The sequence below is a fragment of the Trichechus manatus genome, unplaced genomic scaffold (genome assembly GCF_000243295.1).
Source record: "Trichechus manatus latirostris isolate Lorelei unplaced genomic scaffold, TriManLat1.0 scaffold00015, whole genome shotgun sequence".
Taxonomy (NCBI): Eukaryota; Metazoa; Chordata; class Mammalia; order Sirenia; family Trichechidae; genus Trichechus; species Trichechus manatus.
The window spans coordinates 8734419-8742303 of record NW_004443951.1 but is presented as its reverse complement, the minus strand read 5'-3'; the positions used below and the strand labels follow the sequence as shown (position 1 = coordinate 8742303).

At 44.9% G+C, this 7885-nt stretch overlaps 1 long non-coding RNA gene across 1 annotated transcript; it reads right to left on the bottom strand.

The window, feature by feature from the left end:
* Positions 1 to 961: 961 nt before the first annotated feature.
* On the bottom strand, positions 962 to 2476 carry LOC111819648 (uncharacterized). The gene is made up of 3 exons (XR_002823231.1): positions 2295 to 2476; positions 2024 to 2181; positions 962 to 1841 (listed from the first exon to the last, which is right to left on the bottom strand). It is a non-coding gene; the product is annotated as an uncharacterized LOC111819648 (long non-coding RNA).
* Between the last annotated feature and the right edge of the window lie 5409 nt (positions 2477 to 7885).

Here is a 7885-nt window from a genome sequence, read left to right as displayed (position 1 = left end):
CTACTTCACCAAGCAAGATAGACTTCTCTAGGGACTGGCCCTTCCTGATAACATGTCCAAAGTACATGAGACGAAGTCTCGCCATCCTCACTTTCAAGGAGCACTCTGGCTGTATTTCTTCCAAGACAGACTTGTTCGTTCTTTTGGCAGTTCACGGTATAGTCAATATTCTTTGCCAACACCGTAATTCAAAGGCATCAATTCTTCTTTGGTCTTCCTTATTCATTGTCCAGCTTTTGCATACATACAAGGCGACTGAAAACACCAATGGCTAGGGTCAGGTGCACCTTAGTCCTCAAAGTGACATCTCTACTTTTCAACACATTAAAGAGGTCTTTTGCAGCAGATTTGCCCAATGCAATACGTCGTTTGATTTCCTGACCGCTGCTTCCACGGGCGTTGATTTTTGCAAGATACCAAACCAAAACCAAACCCATGCCGTCAAGTCGACTACGATTCATAGTGACTCTACAGGACAGAGCAGAACTGCCCTATAGGGTTTCCAAGGAGTGGCCGGTGGATTTGAACTGCCAACCTTTTGGTTAGCAGCCATAGCTCCTAACCACCAGGGCTGATCTCCTTTTAAAGAAAAAAAAAGTCTGTGGACTCCCGGTATTGACTTAAATTATTTTTATTGTGATGTCACTTAATATGTGCAGATATAAATTCCTTAAGCTTATATGTCTTATGGAACAAAACAAAAACTTTTATAAATTAAATGCAAACAGAGCTACAAAATAAAAATTCAAATTCATAACATGAATTAAATGTAAAAGAAGATACCGTTTTGCTGAAACTAAATCGCCTGCGCCATGAACGTGGCCCTGACCACTTCACTGCAGGTCGTTGGGGTTTGGCATGCCTTGAGCCACGTGATGACTGAGTTCACCCACCACTTTTCTCTTTTGAAAGAACTGCAAGCATTTCTTCATGTAGGAGGCCATGCCCCCAAACTGGCCTGAACACAGCATTTATTTATAACGTCTGCATTTTTTCTGTCTCATCTCAAGATTAAAGTAGTGTTTCCTGATATTAAATGCAAATGAAGACTCTAAGTATCAAGTATCTGTTATAAAGAAGTCATCTAGGTGATCTAGAAAATGCTTATATGAGTGTTTTTAATATTATTATTGCAGTGAAAACACAACATTAGATTTTTTTCTAGATTCCTGGATATATAAGAATATGTCCTTGGACCCTAGTTTGAGAAGTATTGAGACAGAGGATTTTAATAATGTAATTAATAATATAGCTTTGTACCTAACAATATAAGATCTCACAGTCTTTTAAATACCCATGGAACACTTACAAAAACATTTATAAAAGAAGTCTCAATAAGTTGAAATTTCACTTTAAAGATAAGAACTTTCACAGGTCATATTCTCTGAGCATAATGCATTAAAAATAGAAATTATTCATAAAAGAATAATAACAAAACAAAATTGACCTATTTCAGTCAGCTTTTCTGGGGTAATAAAGAAAATCTCAGTGGCATATCACAAAAAAATTTTATTTCTCACTCATATTACAAGCAGGGTGCAGGTTGCCTGGGCCACTATTCCAGGTTGTGGCTCTGCTTCATGGGTCTTCTTGTTTCAAGACCCAGGCTGAAGGGACCATCTTGTTTTTGTGGTATTGGGGAAGAGCCAAAGCAGGAAAGCTGAGGGAAACTTGCGATGCCTCTTAAAACTTTTGCTCAGATGTGGCATGCATCACTCACGTTCTTTTGGCCAAAGCACGTCACGAGGCCGAGCCCAAACTCAATGAGGTGAGGATGTATGCTCCTTCCACAGGACACAAGGAAAGTCACGTTTGGAGGGACCAGGGTGTGTGGCCTCTTACTGTGAAGGAGGAGGGGAGTGAATAATTTCAAGAAATAATATCATCTCAACAAAACCACCTTCAAACTAAACACTTGAAAATTAAAAAATGCTCCTCTAAATAACTTGTAGGTTAGAGGAAAATTGAAATTACAGACTATTTATAAATTAATAAAGGTGAGAACAGTACATAACAAACTCACAGGATGTAGCCAAACTTGTGCTTAGAGGAAATTTCATAGCCCCAAATAAGCCAAGGAGATGGAGTTAGAGGAGGCCTCGAGGAGGGTGGGGAGACTAGTTAAGAGGCTACTGCAGTAGTCCAGACAAGAAAGGATGCTGGCTTGGTGGATGTGGAGGGCTGATGGAGAAAAGATGATATACATAGCTTAGAAAGAATCAGTCATTTGGCTAAAATTCTCCTATTCCACAGAGGCTACAAACTTTCCCATTTAACCATAGACTCATGCCTACCTTGAAAACTTAGAGCGGTCATTTGGCTGGTAGTCATCCCTGGTCTGGCTTGACTGATTTAAGGAGTAACAAATCTCAATAGATCTATTAGTATAGAAGAAACACAGAAAAAAATGAAGTCACTCCAATCCTATCTACTTAATTCGGTTATCAAAACCTGATAAGGAAGAGGTGTACCCACAAAATATAGACCAATCTCATATATGAAAGCAAATGCAAAGTTTCTTAACCAAATAGCAAATTGAACCTGGTAGCATATTACATAAAATACACAATCAGATAGAGTTTATTCCTGGAATGCAAAGGTGGCTTTATTAGAATTATTAGCTCTGCTTTATAGATAAGGAAATTGGGGCTCATACAGGTTAAGTGAATTACTCCAGGTCAAGCTGCTGAGTGACTGATTCAAGGCTTGACTCCAGGTCTGCCTGACTCCCAAGCCATTCTCTTTCCTCTAAGGAAGAGGCAAGTGGAGGTGGAAGCTTGGATCGAAAGCCCCAGACATCAGTAAAATTCTGCAGTTCACTTCAATATTCCATCCCCTCGAACCCTCTGCCCCCCACCACAACCCCACAACCACAGCCTTCATCCTGAAAGGCACCTTTCCAAGCCCAGTGGTTTCTTGTCTCCATTCGCCACTCCTTCCCTCCATTCTACCTCTCTCCTTTCCCTGTGCTGTGCCCACTCTCTCTTCCAGCCCCAGGGATTTTTGGGGAGACAAAAGCGCCATCTATAGGCCACCTTGTATGCACCTGGTGGTGATAGGGGCGTCCCCGATTTGAGCAGGAAGCCAGTGGAATGAAGCTAGGATCCACTGGGCTGGGGTGGCCTCTGGTGGCTGAAAAGCATTTGCTCTAGTGGGGAACACGATTGTTTGATGTGGAAAGGGAAAACTGGCTGCAGTTCCTGTCTCCTCTGGGAAGCCCTCGCAGATCTTCCACCCTTCTCTCCCCTTTCTCTTTAGCCCTGCAGAGGGCCTTGGGAGGGGGAGATGGGTGGTCTTAGATCATGAGAATGGATTTGCTCTGCCAGAGGGAAATAGCGCAAAGGATGCTGGGCTGAGGGCAGGAAACCTGAGGTCTAGTCCCAGGTCAAACACTTAAGCCAGTCCTTTCTTTTCTCTGCCCTTCATAGCACTCATGACTCCCCCCAAGTGCCTTGATGGTGCCCAGCCCTGTGCTCCTCCAAGCTGAGGACTCAGAGATGAATCAGAGACTGTCTCTGCTTGGAGGAGCCAAATATTGACAGATGACAATGCAGTGAGCAGAGTGCTTTACAAGATGTGGGAGCTGTTAAGTCACCTTGATCACACACCATTTTGAGTCTTGGCCCTGACCTCAGCCTCAGTCTCCTCTGAAAACAGAGGATGAACCCTACCTTCTCTGCCTAGGTGGGGATGGACTTTGTAACTGCTGAAACCATTGTGATGGTGGGGGCATGTGTGAGGATTCTCTACTCTGCCTGACTGGAGTCTTCCCAGGAGAGGGCCTGTGTCCACTGTCTCCTCCGCTGGGCAGTCTGGCCAGGGCTGAGCAGGCTTGGGGCCCACTAAATCTGATGGCTAGTGGTTTCGCCTGAGCTGCCTCTTATCTGGAGGCTGGACTTGGGGATTAGGGGGGCCAAGGAGGAGAGTTAGAGATAAGAGGCCTGGATCCTACTTGAGGGAGACACAGGCCCCACCCTGGGCATCAGACTTTCTCCCAAGTTGTGGAGTGGCTGGGGCTTTGTGGTCAGAATTTGTCAATCTGTCCAGGGTAATGGCTCCTTCTTACGTCTAGCCCCGAAGTCTGGGCATTGGTGGCAGGTGCAGGGAGCTAGCTCTTCAGACCGCCACTGTTCAGGCCTCCAGGCCTCCTGCCAAACCCCACTGTTTCCCCTTCCCTGCTTTCCACATCCGATGCCCCAGTTGTGACTCCTTTCTTCTGACCATAGGATCATGTTCTAAGATCCACTCCTCCCCTGTCTCGAATCTCCCATTTCATTGTGTCTAATCCCCAAATCTGAGCGGCCCCAGCTTTGTCAGAGGAAGCAGACATATGAATAACAGGCGGCCAAACTCTACGGCTGGAAACAGGCCCTCACAGCCTGGGAACCTCAGGGTTGGCCCAGACCTGTGATGTCAGCTCATGTAGCAGATGGCGCCATGCGGGACTGACCTAGGCAGGAACCAGGAGGAGTCTACTCCAGCAGCCTCTGAAGAGCCTGGGCAGGGCAAGGAAGTATAGTAACAGGATTATTATTGCTGTGAATGGCAATTGCTCACATTTGGAACTGCAGATTTGGCATAGTGGTTAAAAGCCCCAATTCTGGAGCCAGGCTATACTGGTCCAGAGCCAGGCTCTGCCACGTGTTGACTCTGTGACCTTGGGCAAGTCATTCAACCTCCAGTATTAGCTTCCTCATTTGTGAAACAAGGATGATAATAACAACATACCCCATAGTGTTTTATTTTTTATTTTTTTAGCCCATAAGCATTTCTTTAATGTTTCTAAATGTAAAGTAGAAGTGGAATGAACTGGTTTTCCCCATTCAGGAAGTTTTGCCAGCAACTGAGACAGAAGGAACTGAAGGTATCATTGGAGAAAACATGTTCTAGGGAGCATCAGCATGGCTGGAGATAGGTCCTGGATCTGAAGTAATATGTCCTAGGCTTTTTCAGGAGCACTTGGAAGAGTGTCTCAGGGATACTCTTTTGTCCTGTTGAATTGGACCAGAGAGTAGGGGTAAGCCCTGTGGATTCATAATGCTGGAACCCTGGAGCCATCAGGCTTCTCTATCTCCATAATTCCATGGGGAAGGGAAAGGGGCCAATGGGCACTGCTTACCTTTGCAAGACAACTTCTTTGCTCCCCGTCTGAATGGCCTCCAAGTGCCATTTGCCTGGGCTGCAACAGATGTATACTTAGGGACAAATCTCAAACTTGAGGATTAAAGGGCCTACTTCTAGAGTTAGAGGAATTATGTAACCCCCACCCTACTTCACATATCTCCAAATTCCTGCTGCTGCCCAGAGTCCATATAACTCTGGTCGAACAATGTGGGACTACTGGGAAATAGAAACATTGGGTGAAGACTGAGGGAAGGCTTTGATCAGAACCAGGAGAGGGCTGTGGACTATAGGGTGGGGATCTAGTTCTATCAAGAGGCCAGCAGGTCTCCCGAATTCTAAAAAACCAACAATTGTTTAGCTTTTAGTAAAGAATGTCTGCCTTGAGCATTACGCTCTTTTAAGATCTATCTCTATGGGATCAAACTGACAACAGCAACTAGAAATATTAGACAGGAACCTTAGGGGGCAGCGAGTTTATGTTAATGAGGGAGGAACAACTCAGAAAAGGAGGGTGAAAACGGTCAATGTCACTGAAATGTACATGCAGAAACTTGAATTGGTGTATGTTTTTGCTGTGTATATTCTCAACAACAACAAAAATAAAATCAATTATTAAAAAAAAAAGAGGTCAGTAGTGTGTTGGCAGTTACCTGGGAGCTTCACACCCCATAGTGTTGTTTTATAATGAGTTAGTATATATAAATTAAGTACTAAATAAGTATTGGCTGTTGAAATCTTTTACCTTGCAAGGAACTTCATATTCATCAGCAACTTTGATTTTCCCTGCACACATATGGGGTAGGTGGAGATAGGTGACACCCTCCTCACTTATTAGATGAGGAACTGAGGATGTCAGAGGGCCATGGACAAGCGTGAGGTCACACACAAGTGGTTTAAAAAAGAATGTGTGCAGGCAGTTCAGGGTGATATTCATTGGTCTCAGGGACCCAGGACCCTTCTCTCTTGTGGCTCTGCTGTTCATGACCTACGCTCATGGACCAGCAGCAGGAATAAAGAACTCCAAGTGCACATCATCTCCCACTGAAGGAAGGCTTTCCGAAACTGCCACACAGGACCTCTCTGCTGATACCTCATTGGCCAAGACTTAGTCACATGGCCACATCTAGCTGCAAAGGAGGTTGGGAAATGTAGGTGTTATTCTGGGCAACCATGTGCTCAGCTAAAAAAATGGAGGGTTCTATTCCTAAATGAAGAAGTCTTGGCCATACTCCCTACAGTGACTTTCTCCTTACTTATCACTCTCCTTCCCTATATTCTCCTTACTTTTGTTCACTGCATTGATTTGCCAAGGATTAAACTCAGAGACCATGAGAGATTGTGAATTAGTTTTATTAACAGTAAGAGGAAGGGACTTCCATTCACTTATTCAGCAAATATTTACTGTTATTTATTGAGTGTTTACTATGTGCCAGGCCCTGGGGATGCAATGATGAGAAAAATGGGTACAGTCTTTGCTGTTGTGGAGTCTACTGTCTAGCAAGGGTGATAGAAACACAACAAATGATCACACAAATACTGTACTAAATGTCATGAAGGAAAGGGGCATAGAGTCATTACAGTATATGCAGCTGGTGGGGGGGGCAAGGGGAGCAGGGAAGGCTTCCCAGAGAAGGTAATCTTGGAGCTGAGATGCAGATACGGTGGCTGTTAAGTAGATGGAATGGGGGCATAAGGAACAGCATGCGAAAAGTCTTGAGCTGAGAGGTAGCATAGCTTGTTGGGAGTGAGGGCAGGCCGGGATGGTTCTGGGAATCTGGACTCTAGCGGGCAAGACATGCAGCTATAAACAAACAGATGTGTTACAAGGTGGTGTGGACTACAATTAAGGCACAGGCACAACACTAGGAGAATAGGGTGGGACAAGGGATATTAATCCTGTCTGAGGAGACTGGGAAGACATCTTGAGGAGTTGGGCATTGGAGAATAGTCAGGACTTCAATAGGCAGATATGAAAAGACTGGAGAATAGCTCCTCTTCTAATGGCTGGAGACATAAAAGTGTAGGTCCCTGTGGCTGGGAAGCTTGTTGGCAGGTGGGGGCAGTGGTGGTGCTGATGACACTGCCAGAAAACTAGCCCGGGAACAAATCATGCCAGGTCTCAAATGCTGGCTCTATTAGTCAGCCTTCTTTCCACTGCAAATAAAATTCAACTCAAACTAGCAGAAGTTCAATTCAAACTAGCTTAAACAAAAAGTAGAATGTATTTCTTTTGAATGTCTAGAAAGGCTAAGGGGTCTAGTTTCAGGCATAGCTGGATCCGGGGACTCAAAGCTCTGTCCTTCTCTTTAGGCTGTTTCCCTCTGTGTGGGCTTCAATGTTAAACATCACTCTCTACATGGCAGGAATGATGGCTACCGGCAGCTAAGCCTGTGAACTTATGTCTTCTGATCCAAAAGGAGAAACAACCCTCCCTGAGTCCTAGAATCCCTACATCCCAAAGTCCCAAAGTCCATATACCCAATCCTGTAGCAGGAGTGATTGCTTTGACTTAGGTCACTGACATAACATGTGTGGGCAGTTAAATTACTGGGCCTTAGGGTTGCAGTGCTACCTTTGATTCAGCTGGGATTGTCTCTCTGCCCTGGGAGTAGGGGTGAGGGGACAGAGATTGGACAGCCCCATCAGGACCACATCAAATACAGAAAGGGAGGTTTCCCCCAGCAGAGGCATGGGCCACCCAAAGACTGTAACATGTTCAGCTCACTGCACCAAGGAGATTGAACTTCGTGAAACAAGCATT